The following is a 20,234-nucleotide window of genomic DNA, read 5'->3' on the forward strand; positions in this document are numbered from 1 at the left end:
AAAATGGAGACCTTTACATATGCAGGTGGATGAAAAGTGGGCAGAACTTCATCAAGTAGTATTGCCAGTAGGGCACAGAAAGAAGGTGTTGCGAGTTACACATGAGGTATCAGTGGGAGGTCATTTGGGAATAAGGAAACTCAAGCTAAAATACAAAAACACTTTTATTGGCCTGGACCATACAAAGATGTAGTTTAATTTTGTCAATCATGTCACATATGTCAAGTAATAGGGAAACCTCAAGCAGTGATAAAACCAGCACCCTTAATACCCATTCCAGCATTTGAGGAACATTTTACAAGGGTCCTAATTGATTGCATAGGACTGCTTCCTAAAACAAAACGTGGGAATCAATATCTTTTGACTATAATGGATGTGTCTGCTAGGTTTCCAGTGGCAATTCCAGTATGTAATATTACAGCTAAAAAGATTGTGGAGGAATTACTTTAATTCTTTACTAGATAATTCTTTACTACCCACAGAAATACAATTGGGTCAAGGATCAAATTTTACCTCAAGGTTATTCAAAGAAGTTATGGATAGCTTCGGAATAAAACAATTTAAATCAACTGTGTACCATCCAGAATTACAGGGAGCGTTGCAATGTTGTCATCAGACATTAAAGACAATGTTGAGGGCTTATTGTCACGATTATCCAGAGGATTGGGATAAAGGAATTCCATTCGTACTTTTTGCAATTAGGGATGCACCAAATGAGTCAACTAAATTTAGTCCTTTTGAACTAATTTTTGGTCATGAGGTAAGAGGACCACTTAAATTGATTAAGGAAAAATTGGTGGGTGAGAAATCGGAAATTACATTATTGGATTACATGTCAACTTTTAGGGAACGATTAAATAGAGCAGATGAATTGGCGATACAACATTTAAAAGTTGCACAAAATGTGATGAAATGGGTCGCAGACAAGAAATCCAAAGTTCGTAGTTTTGCCAGTGGAGATAAAGTTTTAGTATTGTTACCAGTGGTAGGTGAACTTTTAAAAGCTAGGTTTTGTGGACCTTATCAGATTGAAAGGAAATTAAGTGAGGTGAATTATGTGGTAAAAACACCAGATAGAAGGAAGACTCACCGAGTGTGTCATGTGAATATACTTTAAAGGTATTTTGAAAGGGAAGGAGAGAAAAAGGAGGAGGTTTTAATGATTCTAACTCAAAGTGACAAGCCAAATCCAGATGACTGTGAATTTGGCATACCTCAAATTAGATTGGAAAACGAGGATCTTCTTAAAAATTGGGATAAATTGTTGAGTTACCATCCAGAGGAAAACAAACTGACCTGAAAGAGTTATTGATATCACATGGGCAAGTTTGTGGAGATAAATTGGGAAGTACTAAAATGGCTATACATGATGTAGATGTGGGAAATGCTGTTCCAATCAAAAAACATCCATATTGACTTAACCCTTTAAAATTGGCACAGGTTAACAAAGAGATTGAGAGTATGCTGAAAAATGGCATAATTGAAGTGGGTTACAGTCAATGGAGCTCACCCATAGTGATGGTACCAAAACCAAACAGTACCCAATGGTTGTGGGTGGACTATAGAAAGGTTAATGGAGTTACAAGAATGGAATCTTATCCTATCCCACGTTTGAAGGATTGCATTGAGAAAGTGGGACAATTAGCTTTTATTTCCAAATTGGATTTACTTAAAGGTTACTGGCAGGTACCTTTATCTGAAAGGGCAAAGGAGATTTCAGCTTTTGTGACTCCAGATGCTATATACCAATTCAAAGTTGTGCCATTTGGCATGAACAACGCCTCAGCCACATTTCAACAGTTAACTAACAAAGTTGTTTCAGGATTCAGAATTGTGTGGTATACATCGATGATCTGTTAACTTTCAGCCAGATATGGACAGAATATTTAAAACATCTGATGGAGTTATTCGATCTGCTTCAGGAGACAGGTTTGGTGATAAACCTAGCCAAATGTGAATTTGGAAAAGCCCAAGTCACTTTCCTTGGCCATACAATCAGACAGGGTCGAATGGTCACACGGGATGTGAAACCAACAGTTATTGAGGAGTTTCCGATACCCACGTAGAGCGCCCCCCCGACCGGCGCCGCGCCGGCGCCAATGGCGCCGATTCTCCAGTCACAGGGGACTCGGTGGACCAGCGTCGCGCGAATCGCACCCGGCCTGGCGAATCTCCGACCCAGCCCTGGGGTGAGAGAATCCCGTCCATTGTTCTGCGTTCAGTCCAGGCAGATTGTTCCATACATGAACAACAGAGGACATAGTTGCCCACAATCAAAATTTGTGTAGGTATTAATGAAATCTGATATCAGAAGTGTTAAGAACTCCATGGATGTTACCTGCACTGAGGAGCTTGCTCGCTGAAACTCTTTCATGTTGCGAGAGATCAGTACGTCCCGATCAACAAGGCTCCGAAAGCAACCCTCGGCCCCATCCCAAGCAGCGCACTATAGGAGGGACCCTGGAACCTCTGCAGCCCCCCCAACACCTGTTGCTCTTTTATAACCACAGTGTGTTTTTTAATCCGTAAAGTGGACAAATAATCACGCAAGTAATTTAATTCAATCAGAGTTCATTTATTAAACACAAGATTATTTACTTAAGTAATCACATGTTCATGCACACGAAGACTATAACTATCACACTTAAACAACCTTATCTTACCTTCCAGATGACCGATAGGTATAGAGTATATATGGCCTTACCTGTTTTACTAATTTCTGGCGGCTGGAATTCTGGTAGGTTGTTTGTGCTTGATTGTCATGCTTCGATAGACGTCACGGGTCCTTGAACTTGGCTGGTGTCGGTAGCTGTGCTGCAGTCAGATGTCAGGCGCAAGAGCCGGTCCAAAAGTGAGCAAATGCTGGCTGCACAGTTCATCATATCCTCCGATCTTTTGCGCCCTTTTGGGCAGTCCCAGGTGAGGATCCAATGGATCGATTGGGTCTTGATCACCCTGATTGATCCTGTCCAATTAGGGGCGGGCATCTGGGTGGTTGGGCGGGTCCAGGCCGGCGATGGCCGTTAGTGTCCCGGGCATGTAGGGTTTCCCAAATAAGGCAAGCAGGTGCTGCCAAGTCTGCCACTTATTGTTAGTTTCTATCTGGAGCCCACTGTCCTGGAAAGACCTTTGAGTGGCCTTCAGCAGGTGTGAGGACCTGCATAAAGTCTGGGCTTCAGTTTGCAAATATACAAACTGTAGTTTGTCTGTGTCACAAGCTTGGCCACATTTCTCATCACTTTGCGGAAGGCCATTTTAGATGGTCACACACCCGCACAGGGAATCCTGGCCCGAATTCCAGCACACAGGAAATGCCAGTTTGGCACCTTGGCAGTGTTTTGTTAGTGTGAGTGGGGAGGGGGGTCAGTGAGTACGGTCCCGATGAATCAGCCGGCAGGACAATAATTTTCAGCACAAAGCCCAAGTGGCCTCATTAAGTAGACCCATTAACGTTTTATAACAGTGATGACCTCGCCGGGCTGACATCAGGAAGCTCGCGGCAGTTCCCGCTCATTACCACACTTGGAAACATTTTAGTTAAATCGCGCCCAATCTTTCTGACATGGTAGTGTAATCTTTACTGAACTAATTCCTTAGTAATATGTTCAAATCTAATTCAGTGTAGTGTAATAAATTATCTTTGTTTGTGAAACACTGTTTGCTGTTCTTTGTTAACACGACAACCTCCACCACCCTGAAAGAACAAAAACAAAGAACACAACGCCCACATCCCAACAAAGAATAAATATCTACCTCATGGTGCTTTTGAGATGCTGCGTTGCTGAAATGTGTCTTTCATTTCTAACAATCGATGTTGTGCGTGTGCAGTTGAACGGTAGTTGTGGAGATATCACGCAGGGCACTCACAAACGTGCGCACCACCCCATAAAGAAATTTATAGATAGAGCACATCAGAACAAAGAGGCTGCGCACAGCAAAGAAAATTTAGAGAGATCATTACTAACATCTCCTGCCAGTCAGAAGAGCTATTGCCTGTACATCAGTAAATTAAATACCATACTCATACATTTGTGTTTGTCCTGGGATGCAGTGGATTTGCTATTAGTTTCCTTCTGGGAGTAATTAATAACGTATTCCAATGTGCCCAATTTTGTTCTGATAATGCATTCAGACAGCGTGTTAAACAGTTTGCCTTGGTGCAATGGATAATTCCCATCCAGGTTTTGACATAATTTGTTTTAGCACAGGGATTTGCACAGCATCTAATTGTCCCTCATCAACTTTATGCCTGTTGTAAACCTTACTGCACAGCATATTTAGTGTCAACGGATGCATACATTTGGGAGCATGTTGCTGTAATTAGTATTGCAAGGAATACTCCACGCGCAGTCTTTCAGTGTTAATTACTGCTGTTAATGCATCGTGATTTCAACAGTTTGCAGTCAACTCAAACCCAATAAAAGTCAGCAAATAAGCTGTGGTTTCTTGATCTCTGACTGGGTAAACCACAATGAAAGCAGTATGGGCAGTCCGAGTTGTCTGTCTCCCAAAGCTCATCTATGGGTGGGAGGGTGTAGGGTGTGGGGACCCATAAGCTCACTAAGAGGGCGGGGCACCCTTTCAAAATGGCAGCGCGATCTCTGAGTTCAGCTACGCAGTGATGAAAAAAATTCTAAGGATGCGATTTTGTGGCCATGCTGCACCCGAAACGCAGCTCGCCGTGGCGCAGCATAGCCTACTCCCGGGCTCTACCTGGCTCTCAATGCCTCATGAGATTTAGTGATTACTGATCTAGTTATCACTGTCGGAAAATGTACCTGATAAATGGTTGCTGAATCAGGCTCAGCTGTCAGGCTCTGTCCCTCCCCCTCCATATACACTACTAAACCCCTGACCCAAACTCTCCCCCACTGTTGAATATTGTTAACAGTGCCCAAACTCAAAGACAAAGGAGGGAATTCTCTGCCTCCTGCCTCCTCTGCAGAGATCCCAGTGTGGTGGAGAATTGTTGCTGATCCAATTCCGATGCTGCAGCTCGCTGTCGCTGGAGGCAGCGAACTACATGCCCCGCACCAGCAGAAGGATGCAAATGGGTCGTTTGAATCCATTTACATCCGATTAATGGGCTGGAATCCAGATTTCCACCCCCATGTTGCTCCAGCCCTTTCGGCCGGGACACACATGGGCATGGATTGGAGGAAGTTTTTCAAGCATGGCCTTGATGTGGTGGACCCCATGGTGGGTCAAGGAGGGTAAGTATTTAATGTTGCCGCTCCCAAAATCCATCAAATAGCCCCCCCCCCCCCCCCGCACAATGCAAATCCTGCCCACAATGTTTATAAACATCTAGTTATGATCGATTGGTCCTTACCACATCCAAAGATGCTAAGTGCTTTCTGATGAGAAAAAGAGGAAGTGAATGCATTTACCTCCTAGATGTTTATAAACATTGTGGTTACCTTCAGAGCAGAATACTTGGAGATGCAATAAAGGGGAATGACAATAAACAATCCAGACACCTGGCTGTCTGGAAGATTTTACCCTCTCAGTTACAGCTTATTAAAAGCTATTTCCCTTTGAAAGTGAAGGGAACCCTTGCAGATTAAAGGATCTGAGGGGGTTTAAAGCCTTGTGATGCGATTGGCTTTCTATGAAGTCATAGCTGCTGCTTTCAACACTTCTCCCTGAGGCAGCAGGTGTGAGTGGTTGATAAGTGAAAAAGCAATGGTTTTTCTGCTCTTTAGCTTCCAGTGAAGGAATGCTGATATAGTTCCTCCCTCCTTAACAGAACTATGGGTGCACCAAAACAATAGGGACTGAAGCAATTCAAGAATGCAACTCACCACCATCTACTCAAGGGCAATTAAGGATGGGCACTGCTGGCCTATCCAGAAAATCCCACCTCTCATGAATGAATAAAATAAAGTCCAGTGGTGTGTGACTTGGGAGGGGTTCTTGCAGGTGGTGTTCCAATGCATTCATTGCCCTTCTTCTTCTAGGTGGTAGACGTTGCAGCTTTGGAAGGTGTTATCAAAGGAACCTTGGTGAGTTCCTGCAGTACATCTTGTAGATGGCACCCAATGCTACACAGTACATGAGTGGTGCAAGGAGTGAAAGTTTAAGGTGATAGATGGCGTGTCAAGTCTGCTTTGTCCTATATGGTGTAAAGCTTCTTGAATGTTGTTGGAGCTGCACTCATCCAGGCAAATTGAGAGTATTTCAGGCTTGTGCCTTGTGGATGGTGGGCAGGCTTTAGGGAATCAGGAGGTGAGTTGCCCTCTGCAGAAATCCCAGCCTTTGAACTACTCTTGTACCCACAGTATTTATATCATAGAATCGCTACAGTGCAGAAGGAGGCCATTCAGCACATCACGCCTGCATCAACTCTTTGAAAGAGCACTCTACACCTGTCCACTTCCCCGTCCACCAAACCCTATCCCAATAACCCCATAACCTACCTGCACACTAAAGGACAATTTAGCTCAGCCAATCCACCTAACCCGCACATCTATGGACTGTGGGAGGAAGCCAGAGCACCCAGAGGGAGCCCATGCAGACAAGGGAAAATGTACAAACTCTAACTGGCTGTTTTGGTTCAGTTTCTGGTCAATAGCAAGCCCCAGGATGTTGATAGTGGGGAACTCAATGATGGTAATGACATTGAATATAAAGGAGAGATGTTTGGATTCCCCCTCCCTGGACTTGGTCATTACTTGTACGGCTAAAATGTTACTTGCCAGTAATCAGCCCAACTGCAGCACCCAGAGGAAACCCATGCAGACAAGGGGAAATTGTGCAGACTCCACACAGACAGTGACCCAAGGTGGGAATTGATCCCGGGACCCTGGCGCTGTGAAGCAACAGTGCTAACCCGTTGTGCTATTGTGCCACCCATGATGGGAAGAATATAATTGGTAAAGCAGTTGAAGATGTTATGCCTCGCACACTACCCTGAGGAACACCTGCAGTGATGTCCTGGAACTGAGATGATTGACCTCCAGCATTCACAACCATCTTCCTGTGAGCCAGGTATGACTCCAGCCAGCGGAGAGTTTCCCCCCAATTCTCATTGACTCCAGTTTTGCTAGGGCACCTTGATGCCACACTTGGTCAAATGCTGCCTTGATGTCGAGGGAAATCACTGACAGATCACTTCTTGAGTTCAGCTTTTTTGTCCATTGTGAACCATGTCTGTAATGATGTCAGGAGCTGAGTGACTCTGGCAAAACCCAAACTGAGCATCAACAAGCAGATTATTTTTGAGTAAGGCCATCACTTTGCTGATGACAAAGAGTAGACTGATGGGTTAATTTGTCCTGCTTTTTGTGGAAGGACATAACTGGACAATTTTCCACATTGCTGGCTAGATGCTAGGGTTGCAGCTGGACTGGCTAGGGCACAGCTAAGTTCTAGAGCACAAGTCTTTAGCACTATCGCTGGAATATTTGTCAGGGCCCATTGCCCTTGTTGTATCCTTCAGCCATTTCTTGATACGATGTGGGGCGGATTGAATTGGCCGAAGACATCATTTGTGATGTCAGGGAGAAGCTAAAATGAATCATCCATTCAGTCTTAAGATAGTGTTAATGTAAGCCTACCTGGCATGGCAAAGCCCAAAATGGCTGAGACCTCAGGGAGGAAGGGGAGGGATGGTTCACCTCCATCAGAAACCTCAATTCTGAATTTGGACACTCCCCCTTTGAGGTCTTGCGGCTGCTGGACCTCCCTCCCCACACATATACCTCAGTTCCCCCCCCCCCCCCCCCCCCCGCGCCACGCACACACACCTTTGCTACCCTCCCTGCCCAGAGAACCCAAAAATACCTTACTGGCCAGTCGGGGGACTTAGACTTCAGCAGACTGAAGCTTGTCCTCTTCGTCCACTGCAGATCCTGTCACTACAGTGACTAGAGATCTCTAAGGCAGGACTTCCTACTGAGTGAGGGTCAGATGTCCTACCTGCAGCCAATTGCTGCTCTTTTGAGAGTGAAATGGCTGAGGGCCAGGCAGAGTCGACAGGGGACTCTTTGGATTGGGGTTGGGGGGGGGGGGGGGGGGGGGGGGGGTGGAAGGTAAATCCCGGCATCTAAAATATTCAGACCCTGGAAATAAAAAGCAGAGAAGATGGGTTCAGATTAACGTTTGAAGTGTGCAATCCTGCGGCAGTATGGGCCGGATTCTCCGGCCTCCCAGCTGCATGTTTTTTTCTGCGGCAGGAGGCGCTGCACCGTTTGCTGGTGGCGGGATTCTCTGTTCCCGCCACTGTCGATGAGAATTCCGATTGAAGCCACCCCACGCTGCCGGGAAACCCGCAGGCTGGGATACGCTGCCGAAGGCACCAGTGACTCCTGCCGCCTGTGAACAGCCGGAAAATTTGAATCATAGAATCCCTATAGTGCATAAGGAAGCCATCCTATCGGGCTGCATCACAGCCTGGTATGGAAACTGCTGGGCCCAAGACCGCAAGAAACTTCAGAGAGTCGTGAACACAGCCCAGTCCATCATACGAACCTGCCTCCCATCCATTGACTCCATCTACACCTCCTGCTGCCTGGGGAAAGTGGGCAGCATAATCAAAGACCCTTCCCGCCTGGCTTACTCATTCTTCCAACTTCTCCATCGGGCAGGAGATACAGAAGTCTGAGAACATGCACAAACAGACTCAAAAACAGCTTTTTCCCCACTGTCACCAGACTCCTAAATGACCCTGGATTAAATTATTGGTCTTTTAACAAAAGACCCTGCTCCCATGCCTACATGTCTGTTCCTGGCCTGCTGCAATGTCCCAGTGAAGCGCAACGCAAACTGGAGGAACAACATCTCATCTTCCGGTTAGGCACGCTACAGCCTTCCGGCCTGAACATCGAATTCAACAACTTCAGATGATCAGCCCCACCTCGACCCATTTGTTTTCATTTCATTTTAACTGTCTTTTACCATTTCTTTCTTTCTTAATATACATTTAATTTCCCCCCCCCCCAATTGATGGAACCATCAATTCACTAGACACGTTCTTTAAGATATGAACAGTGGTTTTAATCTACTTACAACAGAGCCAGCCTGCTCCGCATTGAACTCTCGATGAACTGAACAACTGACTCTGAGCATTGGTATTTATACAGCAGTCCAGGGGGAGGAGTTATGGGCGGAGCCAATGGTGGAGCCCTGTACAAACTCCTAAGCATTCCCAGCGCTACTCCCCCTAGTGGTTGGGCAACGCAACTGCGCTTCCAAATGCATGGTCACATGTATAAACAATACAGTGTGAATCACAGAGTTACATTCACTATATTCACCCCCTACAAAGAAAATCAAGTCCGGCGGGGGTGGTGGTTCATAAATTGAGTCTGTCCGGTGGTTGGACTGTCCGCTGCGATCTGCGGAGCACCGGGGTTGCAGCCTCTTGCGGTGGCTGGACGGGTGTTGTGAGTTGGGGTACGATGGCGGACTCCAGGGAAGATCTCGTCCGAGCTCCATACCCGTCTGGTTCGACTGGGGACTGAGTGCGCTGGGGGTTAGCCGGTGTGGGCGCGCGGAACAGGTGGAGCGAGCTAGTGGGCTCGGGAGCGCGAGGGGGCGGCTGGGTTGCGCGGAACCGATGCAGCGAGCTAGTGGGCATGGAAGCCCGAGGGGCAGGCAGGTTGGGGTGTAGGGTGAGGGGTGCATCTGTAGTGATAGAGGGGATGCTGGATCTGGCGGGTGCAAGGTCCCGGAGGGATACGGTGTCCTGATGGCCGTCAGGGAACTCGACAAAGGCGTACTGGGGGTTGGAGTGAAGCAGGCGCACCTTCTCAACAAGGGGGTCGGTTTTGTGCGCCCTGACGTGCTTCCTCAGGAGTACAGGGCCCGGTGTCTTCAGCCATGCCGGAAGTGAGATCCCCGTGGTAGTGCCCCTGGAAAAACTGAAGAGCCTCTCGTGAGGGGCCTGATTGGTCGCTGTACATAAGAGGGACCTAATAGCATGGAGCGCGTCTGGGAGGACTTCCTGCCAATGGGAGACTTGGAGATTCCTGGACCGGAGGGTCAGTAGGACGGTCTTCCAGACTGTCGCATTCTCCCTCTCCACCTGCCCGTTCCCCCTGGGGTTGTAGCTGGTAGTCCTGCTCGAGGCGATGCCCTTGTCGAGCAGGTACTGACGCAGCTCGTCACTCATGAAGGACGAACCCCGGTCGCTGTGCACGTAGCTGGGGAAACCAAACAGGGTGAAGATACTATGCAGGGCCCTAATGACTGTGTGGGAGATCATATCGGGGCACGGGATGGCAAATGGGAAGCGGGAGAACTCATCCATGACGTTTAAGAAGTAAACGTTCCTGTTAGTTGAGGGAAGTGGCCCTTTGAAATCGATCGCGAGGCGTTCAAAGGGCCTAGAAGCCTTGACCAGGTGGGCCCTGTCTGGTCTATAGAAGTGCGGTTTGCACTCCGCACAGATCGGGCAGTCTCTGGTGACAGCTTTTACCTCCTCAGTGGAGAAAGGCAGATTTCGGGCTTTGATGCAGTGGGCGAGCCGGGTGACCCCCCCGGTGGCAGAGGTCGTTGTGGATGACTTTCATGCGGTCGATCTGCGTGCTGGCGCATGTCCCGCGGGATAGGGCATCTGGGGGCTCGTTGAGCTTCCCCGGTCGATACTTAATATCGTAGCTATAGGTGGAGAGTTCGATCCTCCACCGCAGGATTCTATCGTTTTTAATTTTGCCCCTTTGCGAGTTGTCAAACATAAAGGCAACCGATCGTTGGTCGGTGATGAGGGTGAACCTCCTACCTGCGAGGTTGTGCCTCCAGCACCATTTGAGGGCATTGGGACAATGAGGGAGGGGGAGTTCTAAGAGGGGGCGCATACGGTCCGGGTCTGGGCCCAGGACTCCATTTTCCACGACATAGCCGAGGATGGATAGTCTGCTTGTGCGGAAAACGCATTTCTCCTTGTTATAAGTGAGGTTTAATTTCTGAGCCGTCTGGAGAAAACGGTAGAGGTTGGTGTTGTGGTCCTGCTGGTCATAGCCGCAGATGATGACATTGTCCAAGTACGGAAACGTGGCCCGCAGCCCGTACTGGTCCACCATTCGGTCCATTGCTCGTTGGAACACCGAAACCCCGTCAGTGACGCGGAAGGGGACCCGGAGGAAATGGAAGAGGCGGCCATCGGCCTCGAATGCCGTGTAGTGGCGGTCCTCCGGGCGGATTGGGAGCTGGTGGTATGCAGACTTCAGATCCACTTTGGAAAAGAGCCGATACTGGGCGATCTGGTTTACCATGTCTGCAATCCTGGGGAGGGGATACGCGTCAAGGAGCGTAAATCAATTTATGGTCTGACTATAGTCGACAACCATACGGAATTTTTCCCCGGTCTTCACGACCACCACCAGAGCTATCCAGGGACTGTTGCTGGCCTCTATGATCCCCTCACTGAGAAGCCTTCGGACCTCCGATCTGATGAACATCCTATCCTGCAGGCTGTACCGCCTGCTGCGAGTGGCTACGGGTCTACAGTCCTGTGTGAAATTGGCAAAGAGGGGAGGGGGGGGGAGATTCGCAGCGTGGCGAGGCTGCAGATAGTGAGTGGGGGCAGGGGCCCGCCGAAGGTGAGGGTGAGGCTCTTAAGGTTACATTGAAAATCTAGGCCTAATAAGAGTGGCGCGCAGAGTTCGGGCAAGACGTAGAGTTGAAATTTTGCATAGCTAGCGCCTCGGATTGTGAGTGAGGAGCGAACAGCGTCTTACCAGATCTGGGTGTATGAAGCTCTCAGTACTCCCGGAGTCGAAAAGGCACGGCGTGCTGTACCCGTTGATTTGGACCTCTGTCATCGGGTTTCGCAGATGCTTTGGGCGCGATTGATCCAGGGTGACTGCGCTGAGTTGCGGGTAGTCGGCGGCTCGATCAGCTGTGCTGGAGTGGCCCCGTGATGACTGCCCTCTGAGTTCGTAGTCGTCGAGGTGAGTTTCAGAGTTTGAAGGGGATGGATCCCGAGATGGCCGCCCCCATGAGTCGCACATGGCCGGCCGCATGGAGGAGGAGTGCCAAGATGGCTGCCCCCATGAGTCTCACATGGCCGGCCGCATGGAGGAGGATTGCCAAGATGGCAGCCCCCATGAGTCACACATGTCGGGTGGGGGCGGAGTCAGCATACAGGCTGCAGCATTTTGGGGCCTGCGGGCCTGTGAATTCAGGGAACGAGTGCTTTGAGCCGTGGGAGGGTTAGAGGCTGTGGCATCCTTCGCCAGACACACTCTGGCATAGTGTCCTTTTTGCCCGCAGCTGCTGCAGGTCGCGTTGCAGGCCGGGCAGTGCTGCCGTGAGTGCTGATTCTGGCCGCAAAAGTGGCAGGCTGTGGCAGCATTGTGGCTGGGCGGCCGCATGGTGCAGGCCTGGGGGATTCGCTGGTCGGGGGCCCATGACGGGGTCGCGGGGTCCGCGGGGAACGAGGTGAGGCTGCGGAAGGAGACCTCCATAGTGGTAGCAAGTTTAACAGTCGCTTCAAGATTTAGGGCCCCCTTTTCCAGCAGTCGCTGGCGCACGTAATTTGACCTAAGGCCTGCAACAAAGGCATCACGTACAGCACGTTCTCTATGTTCTGCCGTGGTAACCGCCTGGTAATTACAGTCACTAGATAAAGTTTTAAGCTCTCTCAGGAATTCTGCGAGTGATTCCGTAGGCAGCTGGCGGCGAGTAGTAAACACGTTTCGCGCGTAGACCTCATTTACAGGCCTTACATACATTTTGTCGAGTAGCGCTAGGGCTTCAGTATACGAACCGGCACAGTTTAGTTGAGTAGAGATTCTGTGGCTCACCCTCGCGTGCAGTAGGCTCAGTTTCTGCTCCTCTGTTGTTTCGGCTGTGCTTGCTTCCGCCAGGTAGGCTTTAAAACACCGCAGCCAATGAGAAATAATGTCTTTTGCCTCTGCATCCTGTGGGTCGAGTTCCAGTCGCTTAGGCTTGAGGGCTGATTCCATGATTGATCCTGACTGTTTCTTAAGTAGATTAAATTGATGGAACCATCAATTCACTAGACACATGCTTTAAGATATGAACAGTGGTTTTAATCTACTTACAAAAGAGGCAGCCTGTTCCGCGTTGAACTCTCGATGAACTGAACAACTGGCTCTGAGCATTGGTATTTATACAGCAGTCCAGGGGGAGGAGTCATGGGCGGAGCCAAAGGTGGAGCCCTGTACAAACTCCTAAGCATTCCCAGCGCTACTCCCCCTAGTGGTCGGGCAACGCAACTGCGCTTACAAATGCATGGTCACATGTATAAACAATACAGTGTGAATTACGGAGTTACATTCACCACACCAAACTTATCCACCTTTCCTGCACCTTTCTCCTCTTTACTTCCCCCTTCCCCTCCCCCCACACCTCCAGTTCATCCTCTGATGTTAGTTTCCCTGCTGTTTGACCTTTCACATCTTTTGTCCTCTCTGGGGACTGCCATTAACACCAGAGGGAGCACCAGAGACATGACACACAGACACTCAACCAATAGGTCAGTTAGATAGGACACGACCAATGGGCATTCACGATACACACAGAGGTGACATCAGCACAGGGGGGCATTACACCAAGCCATATGTAAAGGACACAACACACATGATCTTCCTCTTTCTAGTGGAGACACTCAGTGAGTAGAGACACAGGGTTGATTCAATATCATACCCACCTCGTCGATTGTAGCAGACTGGTTTGTCAATCTGAGTAGCTATAGAAGGATCAACAGTAGAGGCGAACCTAAGTAAGAGAATTGTAAATAGTTCAATAAACGTGTTGAAGTTATCTCCACGTCTGAACCTTCCTTTGTCAGCGTGCACATCAAGGAAGCCGCTTATGCTACGCAAAGAGCATAACAGGACAATTAGCACCCGGTTTCCCTGGGTTTCTGTGGCTATGTCTCATCTTTCATTCTCACTCCACAGTATAAATATTTCCCACTTTCTCTGTCTGTTAGCTGTGACAAAGAGTTATTGGACTCTACATGTTAGCCTTTTCTCTCCCGACAGATGCTGCCAGACTTGCTGAGATTTTCCAGCATTTTCCCTTTCGTCCTAAATGACCCTCTTATGGACTGATCTGATGAATACTACACCCCCGTATGCTTCACCCGATGCCAGTGTTTAGGTAGTTACATTGTGTACTTTGTGTTGCCCTATTATGTATTTTCTTTTTCTTTTCTTTTCATGTACTTAATGATCCGTTGAGTTGCTCGCAGAAAAATACTTTTCACTGTCCCTCGGTACACGTGGCAATAAACCAATCCAATCCATTTGAGGCTTGTCAGGTCTGCAACGACCTTCCGAAAGAGCAACCTACCTAGGCCCACCCACCCCCCGCCCTATCCCCACTTAACCTGCACATCTTTGAACACTAAGGGGCAATTGACCATGGCCAATCCACTAACCTGAACATCTTTGGACTGGGGGAGGAAACTGGAGCACCCAGAGGCAACCCAGGCAGACACGGGGAGAACGTGCAGACTCCACACAGAGCAGAATTGAACCTGGATCCCTGGTGCTGCGAGGCAGCTGTGCTAACCGCTGTGACATCGTGCCGCTCATATTCCAAGATTTCGATATTTAAAATAATTTTACCAAATGATGTAATATTTGGCCATTTCTGTTTTACAGCAAGACAATAGTTCCATTTTCTTTGGCAATGTTGTGTATTAATACTTTTATCCGAGGCTTCACCTTCACAGGTTTGGGCAAACTCTATGTCTGAGCAGGGTTAACTACTGACAAATCATGGTCCTCCATCAAATCACAGCTAAGAATAACTTTTACATTTACCAAGTCCTGCAGATCGTTATGATGAATCAGTTAAATCTATTCATAGCTAAATTTCACTCTAAAATAATTTTAGGTAAGACACGTATTCGAGCACAGTCCCTGGAAGTCATCCTGCACTTTTAGCATAGTCACAGTACTTGTACAGTAATAGCACTTTACATAAGGTTGGGCTCACTTTACCTGTCCAGTCCATTAGATCGCCCACTCCATTAGAGACCATGGGTGGTCAGGCATTGGGCAAGGTGGCACTCCAGCAGACCCTCTGGTACCCGGGTATCTTGGCCCTGCCTGCCTGGCACCTTGCCACTGTCACCCGGGCATCCTGGCAGTGCCCATCTTGTACAGGCAAGGCATCCCGGCCGGACCCCTGACACAATATCCTGGCACCTGGGCACCTTGGCACTACCACCTGGGCACACAGACAGTGCCACCCTGGCATCCAGGGTGCCAGGCTGGCATTACCAAGGTGCCCAGGCGTCGTGTTGCCATGCCAGGGATTAGTTTTCCCATGAGGTGTGGGGAGGTGGGCTCGAGGACCCCGGAAGAAGTAGGCTGTGCGCAGTGGCGGGTGGGGGTCTGGAGGCCGATGGGTGGTCGCAGAGGAGGGTTGAAAAATCATGGCTGCTTTAAAAAATGACACATGGATGCGAGAGTACTCTTACTGGAAAGTTGCGGAGACCTGGAAATTATCTGAGTGCGGCCATTTGAAGGGGCATTCCTTGCTGAGGCAAAAATAATGGCAAGGTGCCATTAAAACGCAGGGTCCAGGTGCTGAGAAACACCCCGCCCAATGCGTCAGAACTGGACTCTGTTTTCTTCCGGTTTCATCGCGCCCAAGATCCTGGTTAGATACTGAAAAAGAGAGTTGAAGTTATTGATCATTAAGGTGACAATGTCATGCAAATAGAAAAGTATTATCTTTTACCCCAAGATCATTAACAAACGCTCTTGAGTACACATGTACCATAAGTTACCCCAGCTCCAAAGGACTGGCCTAATTCCAATAATGTTCTGAAATTCCAAACTCTAGAAAAAGCATCTCCCATTCCACCGTTTTCATTTTCTTGAATTATCCCTGTAAATTTTCCGAATTAGGATGTCAACTAGTGACAAAGTTAAATCCACCATAGTTAATGAAGAAATGTATGGAGGCATTTCGGAAGGAGCTATTTCGCCAATCTGTCTAACTGAAATTTGGATACAGAGGTGGCAGGATAGTTCCTACTTTTGTCAATTTCCCTGAACAATGCTGTGCTGGCCTTCTAGCTATTCCAGAAAGTAAAGAAAGTTAATTGAGTGGCAAATAGATCTAATGCCATGTCTCGTGAAGATTTTTTTCCATTTTTTATGCTTCGTAACTGTACAATTTCCAACATATGTTTAATGATTTAAACTCCATTTGTTATGGAAGAGTCAATCTGGACTTATTTATTACATTTTGTTTGGATGAAAATCTGTTTGCAAGATCTTATCATTTATCTCTTTTGATGATATGCATTTTTAAAAATGCCATTTCCATAATAATTTAAGATAAAGAGAGAAATAAATATTTATGAGGGAAAATAATGGCATTTCCCTGCCAATTTCATTTTTTGTTAAATTCGTATTTTTTTTCAGATAATTATATCTGACTGGTTCTGGTGTTTCAAACTCTTTATTACCCACAGCTGGTGTTTGACATAAAGATTTGGCTGCAACATGAACTCCTGCTTTGGCTTGAGGTACTGGCAGACTCACATCCAGCAAACATCAATCTTCAGAATTGTCCTAGAGAGGGATTTAACAAGCTGCACAAGTCACACATAGAGAACTATCGGTCCAAGCAGTCTGCCATTGAGTCAGTACATGTTCATACAATGCCTGACATATAACTGCAGAATTATAACAATGCACACTAGATTAACCCTCAAATACACCGAGCAGGATTCTTCTTACAGGAGAGTAAGTGCTCCCGCCAGAGGAGAGTCGCTCCGAGTCTCCGCTGGTGCTAGGAGCAGGGCCGGTATGCAATTCCCTCTCTTTTGCCTTCCATATTTTTGCATGGCAGGGGGCTCATGATATTGGGCCACCCACTCAAATGTGCTTTGTCTTCCTCTTTTTCACAGCAGGAAGCACTTAGCTGCCTTTGATTTGGTGAAGGGGTTGTCAATCATAACAAGTATTTATAAATATTGTGGTTGGCATCAAAGCAGGGTAATGAAGCTCCAATCATGTGTGAAGGGAAAGATCAATGAACAATCCACCAAGCAGCTGTTTTCTCGATTTATATCCCAAACATCCAAGGATCGTATATGCGTTTTTAACAAATTCTCAACTTGTCCTGTCACCTTCAAAACCTTAACATGTACACTGGCAGGTTTGTCCTTTCCAAGGTGCCCTTTAAAATTCTACCATTGATACCATGGGTGGAATTGTCCGACCCCCCTCCGGGTCGGAGAATCGCCGGTGGGGCATGGTGCAATCTGGCCCCGGGGGTGCCCCCACGGTGGCCTGGCCCGCGATCGGGGCCCACCGATTCGTGGGCGGGCCTGTGCCGTAGGGCACTCTTTTCCTACGCGTCGGCTGTGTCAGCCTCCGCGATGGCCGACGCGTAGGCGAACCACTCCTGTGCATGCGCGGGGATGACGTCAGCAGCTGCCGACGCTCCCGCACATGCGCGGACTCGCGCCATCTGGCGGAGTCCCTTCGGCCCCGGCTGGCGCAGCGCCAAAGGCCTTCCATGCAAGCCAGCGGGGCCAAACCACTCAGGAGGATTCCGCATCTTTGGGGTGGGCCGATGCCGGAGTGGTCCATGCCACTACGTCCCGCCGGGACCCCCCTCCCCGCCGGGTAGGGGAGAATCCCGCCCCATGTTTTTCCTCGTTATTCCTACAAAAAAGAATTGCTTCACACTTTTCTGCATCAAATTCCAGCTGCCATGTGTCTTCCCATTTCATCAGTCTGTCTATGTCCTCCTCTAATCTGTTACAATCCTCCTCACCATTTGCTATATTTCTCAGTGTTGTGTCATCTGAAAATGTTGAAATGTGCCTTGTACACCAAGTACGGGTCAATTGATATCAAAACGAGCAGCGGTCACAATACCAATTCCAGGGGGCCAACACCTCCATTCCCGGGATTTTGTAAAAACATTTCTTTCTGCTTTCTGTGCCCTATCTAATTATGTGCCTGCCTGTTAATCCCATGGGATTCAATTTTGTTAACATGTGGAACCTTTCAAAAGTCCATGTCGCAAATATCCAGCAGACTACTAACCTTCTTTGTTATTTCATCAAAGAATGCACTCCGTCTATGAAACCTTCCCCACCACCAAATTTAAGCTGATTAGCCTGTAGTTGCTGATTTTATACTAATCCCCTTATTTGAATATGTATGGAACAGCTACAACCCTCCACTTCTCACCGCACTTCCATATCCAGGGACAATTGTAAGATTGCGGCCAGAACCTCTTAAATTTCCACCCTAATTTTCTTCAGCAACCCAGGATGCATCCCAATCGAACTCCGTGACATTTCTACTCGAAGCATTTTCAAGTACCTTCTCACTATCTATTTTAATTCAATCCAATTGCTCTACTATCCTCTCCATTACTGCTATATTGGCAACATCTGCTTCTTTAGTGGAAACAGACACAATGAATTCATTTTTGCCATGCCCCCTCCCTCCAGAAGAAGGAAAAGATGTCCAATTTAGTTCCTAATCAGCTCTGAATATTCCTTTGACTATCCTTTTATTATTTACATTATTTATATCATTTATCTATATGTGTTTTCTAATTTGTTTGTTGGGATCAGTGGTTCTCCCCAGGGATCTGTATAAGGTCCTCAGTTTTTCATTATACTTATTAATGACTTCAATGAGGGCATGGAAAGACACATATTCCAGATTACTGACAATATTAAGTTAAGTAGCTCAGTAAATGATGGGAGCAGGAGGTTGCCAAGGGACATTGATCGATTGAGTGAGTCGGAAAAATCAACAATAGGTTGGACTCAATTTGGGAGGACATCCAAGTCAGATCCAGGAATGATTTAGGGAATATTCTAAATGATGGAAGGTAATGGAATACTCCCCACTTGCCTGATTGAGTGCAGTTCTAACAACACTCAAGAAGCTCGACATCATCCGGAACAAAGTAGCCCGCTGCTTGCTCACCCTTCCATATACATTGAAACCCTCCTCCACCAATGAGCTGTGGCAGTCATGTGTACCAGCTACAACATGCATTGCAGTAACTCACCAAGGTTCCTTTGGCGGCACCTTTCAAACCCACAAGCGCTGCCATCCAGAAGGGCAAGAGCAGCAGATACCTGGGATGCCCATTACGTGAAGGTTCCCCTCCAAGTCACTCACCACCCTGCCTTGGAAATGTATTGATGTTCCTTCACTGTCCCTGGGGAAAAATCCTGGAACTCCCTCCTAGCGGCACAGTGGGTGTATGTACACCTCAGGGACTGCAGTGGTTCAAGAAGGCAGATCACCACCACCTAGGCAACTAGTAAGGGGCAATAAATTCTGGCTTAACCAGTGACACCCACATCCCATAAAGTAATACAAAAAGAACTGTGGGGTAGCCGAGAAATTTAGGGATTAACAGACATCGGAATACTGGTGAACAAGTGTAAAAATAATTAAATAGGCTAATAGACTTACCTTGATCACAAAGGGGTTTGCGACATAAAGGAGTGAGATTCTGCTCCAATTGTATAGATGCCATAAGAGAGATTAGAAATAGGATCAAACATAATAAACCTAATGGGTCAGAATCTGAATTTTGGATGTCTGAAATGAGGACATATTTTCGAGGCCTAAAAGGGGCCAGAAGGAGATGGGAAGTCAGAGAAATGGCACTGATATCATGGAGCCAGATTGTTTCCGGCTTCAATGATATTTGTGAGTGCAGGGATAGTACAGGCCTCCAAATTCACTCATGCTCCTGAATAAACCAATTGAAGTAGTTAGGGGCTTGTTAAAAGTGTGTACTCTTCCAACCGTTTGAATCTTCCCGGTGGTGACCTGACATTCAGCAGCCGTCTGTCTCAGACCAACTGTAGGCTGATGAGGACTAAGTCAGGGTCAGTCAGGGAGGCCAAAAAAGTTTTAAAAAGGTAAGTGTTCATGATTGTCATAGGTTCAAGGGTGTATTCTTATAACGTGATAGTTGCAGCAGCCTGTCACGGGCCCGGAGAGAAGCCACTTTGAGAACTTGGCCAGTTCTTAGCATTGTCATCCTCCTGACATCATACAGACATTGGATCAGTAGGCAAGGGTGTTTGGACTCCAGCTGTCCACCGGGAAAGGTCCAGTGGGAAATGGTTGCTGTATTGATCATTGAAAGTGAGGGGCAGCTGCCTATAGACGGAGGGCAGAACTCCGAGTATCAGGAGTCCAGAGGAGAAGGACAAGAGGCATGAAGGAGATTGAGACACCATCGGAGCACAGGATCTACAGGCAGAGGCGAAGCTATCTGGAGATGACTGAGGACTAATGCTG

Source organism: Scyliorhinus canicula, chromosome 2 (genome assembly GCF_902713615.1).
Source record: "Scyliorhinus canicula chromosome 2, sScyCan1.1, whole genome shotgun sequence".
Taxonomy (NCBI): Eukaryota; Metazoa; Chordata; class Chondrichthyes; order Carcharhiniformes; family Scyliorhinidae; genus Scyliorhinus; species Scyliorhinus canicula.